Here is a 9,260-nt window from a genome sequence, read left to right as displayed (position 1 = left end):
GATGTCAGTGACAGATATGATGAAAGGGTTCTCCCAACTGCCTGCATGCTGCTTTCTCCATTTGCTACCATCTCTCTGTAGGTGACTGTGATCCCCTTAACATCTGGTATTAAAGAGCAATGCGGTTTCTGGATAGGTTAATGTGGATAACTGATCATAGGCTGTTGCATTGTATTAATAAGTAGTCTTGTTATTTCAATTCTGCCTACACTTAAAAAGAGAAAGAACATGGTACGTCCCAGGTGGGAGGTAGAGATGCAGAATCTCTTGCTATGACTCATGAGGCGTGATCATGTGACAGATGAACATGGCTGATGCAACCTTAGGCCATTTTTCTGTACCTATGCCAACTCGTTTATTCATTGCTAGTAGTAGGGATGTACTCCCCCGGTCAGTCACGTGACTTTCACATTGCGCGGTGTAGCAGTTCGCCATGAACCCCCGACGCCACACTGCCTTTGTTTGTAAAGAGAAAATAGGTAGAGTTGACACCGTAAAGGAGGAAGGGACAGTATGTAGCAGCAGAGTCTTTTCAACTCGTTGGGATAAGAACGTGGCAGGTCTGTACAGACTGCATTTACACATGGCGGAGATACAATAAATAGATGGCAATGTGATCCAGACCACCACCGGATGTGGCCACATGTTGTAGATTAAATTCCAATATGTGTCTTTGCCAAGTACATTCTACACGTGCTCATGTAGAGGCAACCAGCCTCTTGTTTTTCGCAAGCATGAATCTTGCACGTTTGTATTGAGATTGTAGTTTACATTCTCAGCTTCATATTTCTTTTCACATTGTCACTATACAAGTGGACAACCAAAGCATTTAGTTTACCGAGCGGTACGTGTCCGGTATGAATCATTTTCCTTGTTCAAGTCTTGAATTGGGGAGCTTTTTTCCCATCTTCTTTGGTTGGTTTTTTATTCTCTATAAAGTTGTCAACTTTCACATATCATGCTTTTTGTCTCGAAGTAGTAGTGAGCAGCTCTAGCATGTAAACAGCCACACAAAAAAAAGGTGACCTGAGAAACAAATCCAAATTCAGCACTAAGGCTTGTAGTGCGAACGTAGTCTTAGTCTCCGGGCCTCCATCTGAACCGCTATCTCCTATACGCTGATGACCCGGGTCGGCTCATTTATCCCATTCAGGAAGCAAGAGATTGATTGTGCCTGTGCCATCGCTGTAATTATACTGTCATCACTTAATCAACCTTATTGGATTCCTCAAGCGGTCGCAGTCCCTGAGGCCGGAGCTGGGAGAAAGATTGACTTTTTTGGACAGAAAGAGAATGAGAGGAAGAGTGAGAAAGAAAAGGAGAGAGAGAGAGAGAGATAAAGACCAAATTAAGCATGGAGTCATTTGAGAGGCCAATCAGTGGGGTAATAAGGACAGAGAGACATCAAATAAGGAGACAATGGGGGCGAAGGAGTGCTACAGTTACAAGAGGATGTTAAAGATGAGTATATGGGATCTGGAAAGTGGACCAGAGAGGGGCCCAGAGAGATGATGGGGAATCAGGTGGGAGGGTGCGGACATGGACGCTGAGTGATTGTTTCCTCAAGTCTGTGTCTGCCCCGCCAGAGAGGAGGCAACAAATAGTTAGGGTGTCACATGCAAAAGGAGTTCAATAATTCATCGGGGGGCTGGGCAGAGAGGGCTGCTTTGAAGAGCGGGGCACATATGGCCATCAGAGTGAAAGAAGGAACCGCACACACCCACATACACACACGCATGCACACGCACAGACAAAAAAATGCCTGAACTGGAGACTGGCTCATCACCTGGGTGCACACCATATGCCACGGTGGCTAACAACCTGCTCCATAAGCCCATGCTGAGAAATGCATACAAACACATATGCTTGGGCACGCACACAAATCTCTCTCTATTTTATAACTGTTCCACTTTACAACGAAAAAAAACAAAAAAAAGATCCATTCTTGCATACTGATGTGCTATTGCGTTTATGAAGATAAGAAATACCCAGCTGATAGAGATGCCTCGAGGAGTGTCTTCACCTACACACTGAGCCACATCAGTGCACACATACGCAAAGTCAAACACTGGGAACACAAAACAGCCAGGTATTCACACAAGGAACGTAAACTGGGCTTTCTGTCAATCCATCATTGTGTGAAATTACCCGCCGTAATGACAGCATTCTCTCTTTTGCCATTTCACATCTGACTAAGCCCAATCCAAACACTGAATCAGCTCTTAAAATCTAATGATGCAACACCTACTGTACCAACCAGAAACAGCCCTGAAGCCTGCCATCTTGTTAGGACACCTACCTGCCCCCCAGCCACTAAAACAGCAGCCCACCTTTCATTCAATTACTGTACTGACTTTAATGGTTATGAGTTCTCCTTTTGTGCCTGGCATGCTTTCCTCCTCTCCCTGTGTGGCTTGCAGGTGATTACTTCAAAGCAATAAAAGGTCTCATTGTGGGTTCTGCAGTTTGTAGACGTACCGCAGGATTCTTTGTATGATGTGATGTCTTGGGGGATTTGGATATTACCTTTATAAAGAAAAGGACATGAAGGAATGCCATCACAAAAGGTTTGTGTGCATGTACTACCAATTTTTGCCATGGTACAGGGTTGGTTTGTGTATCTTGCAACAAGGCCAAAGAAAGAAGAGGTGAGGATTATGACAATACAGTGTGTTGCCTTAGCAGAGATGAGGGAGGAACTTTTGGTGAGAGAGAGAGAGGTTGAGTGGAAACCCAGGCTGACCCACCCAGTCCAGACAGAGGGGCCACAGATTGATGGAACAGACCCCAGACGCCAAGCACCATTACCCTGTGGATCGCAGCCGCTAAAGAGAGGGCACAGAGGAGCAGAGGTTGGAGGAGGGGTTGGAGGAGAGAAGCTGGGGGAGCGGAGGGTGAAGGGAGGGGGACATGTGGGTAAATTAAACCCAGCAGCGGGAGGAAAGAGCCACAAAGATGAGACAGCACATCTATGTTCAGCAGGGTTGGGTACCAAAACCCGGTTCCACCGCAACCAGTCTTTTATACTGTATTCTTGCTGAAACGGATGCTGGAAATTTCAATTTCCTTGCGGGAGTCATCCCAAAAGGATTAATAAAGAGAAGTCTAAGTGTAAGGTATACAGTTTGTAATTAATTCAACAACGGTATCAGATCAGTCTCGGGTATCGACAGATACACGTAGCCCAGGCATCGGTATCGGGACTGAAAAAGTCCCACTACCAAGGGCAAGAGTCTCAATATACAAGTGACCATAGGGCTTTTGCATGAATGACCGACAGTCTCTGAAATGACCATTCATCTGTATTCTCGATTGAATAAGAAATGCTTTACTGTGGTTCTGAATTCTCAATAATGTAAAACAGGTTTTGTCCCACATTCAGTCCTTTTTTCGGAGGCTAAACTTAGAACAACTTATTTCCAAAAATAAGTCCTCTCTGGGGTAGAACTTGGAGCTGTACTCCACGAGTTCATTCCTTGGATCCTGAAAAAGGGAGTGCCTCCGATGCCGTCCTGGTTGCCCTTGATTGGCTGTCGTTTTTGCTCACGTTCTCGCGTGAACGAATTGTCATGAACATGCGCTTTCGTTTTGCCTGCACTAAACCTGTGATATGACTTGCACAGGCACACAGGATCTCCATGGCGACAAAAGAAAAAAAATATATATATGAGAGGTACGGGGTAGGTGAGAGGAGGGCAGGGAGGAAAGAGGTGTCAGAGTCATACAATCAGCTGTGACAAGCAATCACTTGGGAGTTTTATAATAGCAGCCTGTTAAGTGTGGAGGAGACAAGGAAGGAGAGTGACAGGTGTTTCGGCTGAAGTAAAGAGGATGGGAAGGATGCACGGATGACATGATTAAGGGAGGATGAGGCGATGAGTCTGATGAGTCGTGATGGGGTACAATACAAAAGCAGATGAAGAGGATGGGTTTGAATTGGACTGAAGGGGAGACTGAGTGTGCGGCAAAGGAAAACACGAGGCAGGTGGTTGTTAGCAGCAGAGACAGGGCTAGGTGAGTGTACAAGATTGATTGGTGATTGCTCTTGGATTTTGTGGCACAGTGTGGAAGAAAGAGAGAGAGAGAGAGAGAGAGAGAGAGAGAGAGAGAGAGAGAGAGAGAGAGACAAATGTTGTAAAGAAGAGGGAATATAAACTCCCAGATGCCAGGTATTTTTCCTATTGGGATGGGAGACGACAGGAGTCTAATGAGTTCCCTCATAGCCGGGTGGGTTTCATTATGAATCACACAAACAGTCTAACACACACACACACACACACACACACACACACGTAATGAATTACGGAGCTTGCAGCCTAAAAGCCTTGGCCCCGCACCTCATCGCATGATACACGCATACATCATTTTGCACGGCGGATCGATCCCTCCACAGCCATTTGACACAAATACACATGGAATCGAAATGCTCTGTGACATATTCCATCACCTGCTGCCCGCCGACATCCCGCAACGTTGCCAACATCAATATATTGACCAGGTGTAAGCCAAACCTTGAAGTCCGGCTTTGTCTTCCAAAAGCTTTTTGTCTGTTCCGTTTTGTCATTATTAGATTACGGGCAAAATTATAGAATCAAACCACAAATAGAAATTGACATTCCCCACCAGGCTCGTTTCATAACACTTACACCTAGCTGCCCAGGACCACAGCCTCTCTCCTCACACATGAACTACTTGCCCCCAGCACACACATATTGTTACAACTTGGCTCCACAGTCACACACATGCAGATGTATAAGCTACTAAAAAATACAAATAAAAATACAGGTTAAAAAGAATTTGTGTAGAAAGCGTGGGCTTTCATGGGAAGTGAGCACTAGTAACAGGTGTACTCAATGAGGGAACAGAGCAACTCACTTCTCATTGGCTGACCGCAATCAGCAGACAAAAGGAAAACAGCGGTTAAAGTCAAAAAATACTATACTCAACCACCACATATAACAGAATAACACCCATTGACTGACGGAGGTCACACTGGTGCATGCACTAAGGATTGTAGCACTATGCACCACTAAGATAACTCTTGTTATGAATTGATACTATAAATAAAATTGAATTGAGCCAACGAGCCATGGAAGGAAAAGAATAAGTTCCAGAAAGTATGCCATCTCTAGTTTCACATTTAGAATGGAGTGTTTGGGGGTAAAAAAGGATTCACGCTAAAGTCCCTAAAACCTTTGGCAAATTTACACCTCCAGTATTCACAGTCACACACACAGACGTTTTAAAACACAGGTTTTAAAGAAAGTGGGAAGCCGGGCTGGATTCTGCGTTATTCACACATCAAAGTGGCATGCGGTGTAAAGAAATAGACTCTTAAACCAAACCCACTCACACCTAACCACGAATGCTAATTATCATTAGTGCCCCTGACAGCAGCACTTAACTGTTGTCAAACACATACATTACACATTTGCTTAGACATTAAGCAGTGTTTCCCACAGACAATCAACACCGGCTGCCACGCATTGCGTATTATTATTATTATTATTATTATTATTATTATTATTATTATTATTTGTATTTATTTTTTTGTTTTTTTTTTACGTTATTTAAAACACACATTCTCTCAGATGCATTCCCTTACCCTGCTCTCCTCCGTCTCTCTGTCACTCTACAAACACACACACACACACACACCACACACACACACACGCACAACCCCTCCCCTCCCCTCCGTGCACACAGCGTCTGTCTCCATGAAAACAGTGTTTCCAACATAACTTTGCTGCTAGATTTAGCAAGTTTTCCGACCCCCTTAGCAACTTTTTGCTCACAAGAGAGACTAGCGACAAATCTGGCGACTTTCTGTAGAAAAGACAGCGATTTTCTGTAAAAAAGTTGCCAGTATTTCCCAGCGAGCAGCGTGAGGTATTTCTCTCCTGTGGCCACCAAAACTGTCACCTCAGAGGAGCAGTCCCTCCCCTGTCCCCTCTCCTCATGTGCGCCGGCACTGCGTACAGCGCGCATGCAGGTAGAAGGGGGAGAAGGGACATGGGTGCGGGGGGCCGGTGTAGGTAGGAGAGACAGTGGGACGCGGCGTGAGAAAGACGCAGCTGAGCCGGCCTGGCCCGGGGCCAGCCAGCCTTCTTTGGGAAATCTTTACTGATATTTTCCCTCTCTTTGTAGAATTTTTGTCTTACATCAAATACAGGTTACCTAAGTAATAATTATAAGACAACACAAAAATGTTATTATTTTGGTAAAGCCACAACCACTAAGCTCCATGCAAATGATTGTGTAATGATGTCAAAAATATGCAAATGAGTGTATGACTACACACAAATTGCTGTTTAATCTGTGGGAAGCACTGCTAAGCCTATGCTAATTACTGCATAGACGGAAGATACTGACAAAAATAAAAACTGCTAGTTTGACAGCAGACACAAAGTATTTCGTAACTCCTTGACTACTTGAAATTGAAACGTTGCCTTTAATTAAATTTATTATGTCAACAGGTTCCACGTGTTTTTATTAGGTTAGTGAAAAACAAAAATATTAAGGTCATTTAATTTAATTAATTTATGTTACAGTGACACAATGATTGTTAATTCAGCCAATTAATTTTTTTTAACTTTAGATTAACAAACTATATTTAAGCTTAACCAAATAAAAAGTTAAGTTTGCTAGCGAACATGTCAAAGAGCCACCTGCTTTTACACTAGCGTGCATCAGAAACACAAAGGACGTTCATACTCAACATGAATATGCCACAAAACAGGTTTGAGTGAAAGAAAAAGTTCACCTACCTTTTCCTTATCAGACACCGAACACCATCTCGAACTTTTCCGCCAAAATTAACCGAGGCAGGTCTGGTCAGGAGTTCAAATATCTTTACGCATGCGCAGTCTGATGCATCTCACGTTTTAGTCTTACTGCCATCTGCAGGATGTACCAAGTATTGCATTCCTAATTCACTTTAACTAAATGTTTTGGGATTCTTCAACATATTTATAGTTTTTATAGGTAACAATAATCACAATTACATAGACTTTACTCGAAAAAAACCTAACAAATACACTTATTTTAATTAAACTGAACATTAAAAAACTATTTAAAGTCCACAACCCCCCTGATTCATTTTTTTGAGTGTGGTGCCTGCATGGTTTCACTGTGAATATGCAGGAAACACTGTACAGTACGTGGTGCTACTTCCACCAATGCCTTCCAGCTGTTTATTCGAGCTGCGCTGCCCCACCTACCTGTCACTGCATCGGATTGACCGTAGCCTACTAATAAAATAGAGAGAGATGCTCCCTCTGTGATGCTGGCGCTAAATCAATGCGGTCCCTCGCACCGCGCTGACAACCTCAGCCTCCTCTCTCTTTAATATGACACCGCCAATATTAAATTATGTCACCACTGAGGGCCGCAGGCACCGAGAGAGAGGGAGCGAGAGGAAGAGAGGCGGACAAAGGGGTGAGAAGTGGAGACTGTAGCCTAGATGGGTTTCCATTCAAATCCAACTACTTTGTGTTAGGTAAAAGAAAAAGAAAAGAATGAGGTGACGGGTTGGAGAGAGCCTGAGAAAGAGAGGAGGGGCTGAGGGAGGAGGGCGCAAAGAGGGACGATCAGGTGAAATGGTCAGGGTGGGTGAGTGAGGGAGAGATTAACAGATAGGCAGCTCATGATAAAAGGAGGAAAACGAGGAAAAAGAAAGTGGGGATGAAAGATTAAAATGTGGAAAAGGAGCAGACGAGAGGGAAATGGCCGTAAGTGAATGCATTGCACCTGTGTGGTACAAATCAGAGACCCATGGGTGCTCAGAGAGATGACACACAGGCGACCCTCAGCCAGCAATCACTAACTGATATCGGTCTCTTCAAGTGAAAATCTACGGCAGCGTCTTTCCCAACCTTTATTCACAAAGGGCTACAGTGACATGATTATCCGGAAGGGTGAAGCTTTTATAATGTCAAACGAGCAACAATTAACTGGAGTGCACAGCAGATAAATCACCTCTACATCCACTCACTTGGAGTCAAAAGAAGAAAAACCATCTCTAATTCAGAAAGTATAGAACGGGTACTCAAAAGCTAGTACTGCAATTGCTCCTCAAAAACAGGACAAAGGGGTAATATGCCAGCACTCCAGCATTTCAAAATGCTAAATGAATCCATTATCTTTTTAGAGAACACCCTCACGCTTGTTTTTAATTAGGAGAGTATCTGAATCCATCAAATTACCTCTTTTGATCTATTGAATCACTTCCATAAATAATAACATAGTAAAATAAAATCCCAAGAGTGCCCACAGACCACTAAACATTAATATTGAGGTGCAAGAAATATGTACGCTAAAGTAGGAATCTTTCAGTTTTGCAAAACTTTTTTTGTAAACTTGTGAAATTTAGAATCAAAAATGTCACTGTTTATTGATCCCCAGTGGGGAAATTTAAATTTTGTATTTTTTTTGTCACTACACACAGGCCTGAAATACACACACATGCTCAGATTCTATACATGCACTAATGGAGAGATGGCCGAGATGAGTGGGCTGCCAGTGCTGGACCAGCACCCTGAGCGGTTGGGGGGGGAGGGTAACGGTGCCTTGCTCAAGAGGAAGTTAACTGGCATCTCTCCAGCTGCCAATCCACACTCTGTACTTTGGTCCGTACAGGGCCTTGAGCTAGCAGCCCTCCGGTTCCCAAACCAACTCCATGTAGACTGAGAAACTGTCACCCTTGGTAAATACACACCAAACACACACACACAGATTACACATAGGACTGTGGACACATGTGGAGACAAACCTAAGGATCATGCGCAAAGAAATCCAAGCCCAAACAAACATACGTATCTGACAACATCAGATAGGATGCATTGTACACAGGCAACATTTCATCATGAGCTGTAGCCCAGCAGTGTTCCTAACCTAGGGAATTAAATCAGCTGCATCCAAGGAGACACCAGCTTGTTGTATACACACCAGTGGAACCTTCTCTCCTATTGTTAGCATCTTTCCCCATCCAAAGGCATCAGTTAAGTTACTCTGCCACCTCTGAATCACCCCTAACAGGCACCTGCCAGTCACACAATAACGAAAGTGTGCACAGAGCACCAGCGGCAGTTTGTTCCCCAATTAGCAAAGCCATAGGCAGCCTGACAAACCGTTACACTGCTCATTACACCAGCAATAAACATTAACACGCGGGACCACGAGCCAGAGCTGTCTTACCTTGAACCAGAGGTGTTGTTCTTGGCCCATGGCAATGGTCGACCACATCTTGCTTTTAGTTCATC

The 9,260-nt window shown here is 44.0% G+C and overlaps 1 long non-coding RNA gene across 1 annotated transcript; it reads left to right on the top strand.

Moving 5' to 3' along the window:
* The first annotated feature begins 5,769 nt into the window (after nucleotides 1–5,769).
* On the top strand, nucleotides 5,770–8,930 carry LOC116670773 (uncharacterized). Its single transcript, XR_004327116.1, has 3 exons — nucleotides 5,770–5,858; nucleotides 6,753–6,757; nucleotides 8,921–8,930. It is a non-coding gene; the product is annotated as an uncharacterized LOC116670773 (long non-coding RNA).
* Nucleotides 8,931–9,260: the final 330 nt, after the last annotated feature.

The sequence above is a fragment of the Etheostoma spectabile genome, chromosome 2 (genome assembly GCF_008692095.1).
Source record: "Etheostoma spectabile isolate EspeVRDwgs_2016 chromosome 2, UIUC_Espe_1.0, whole genome shotgun sequence".
NCBI lineage: Eukaryota > Metazoa > Chordata > Actinopteri > Perciformes > Percidae > Etheostoma > Etheostoma spectabile.
Note: the sequence above shows the minus strand (reverse complement) of the source record. Positions and strands in the feature narration are given on the sequence as shown.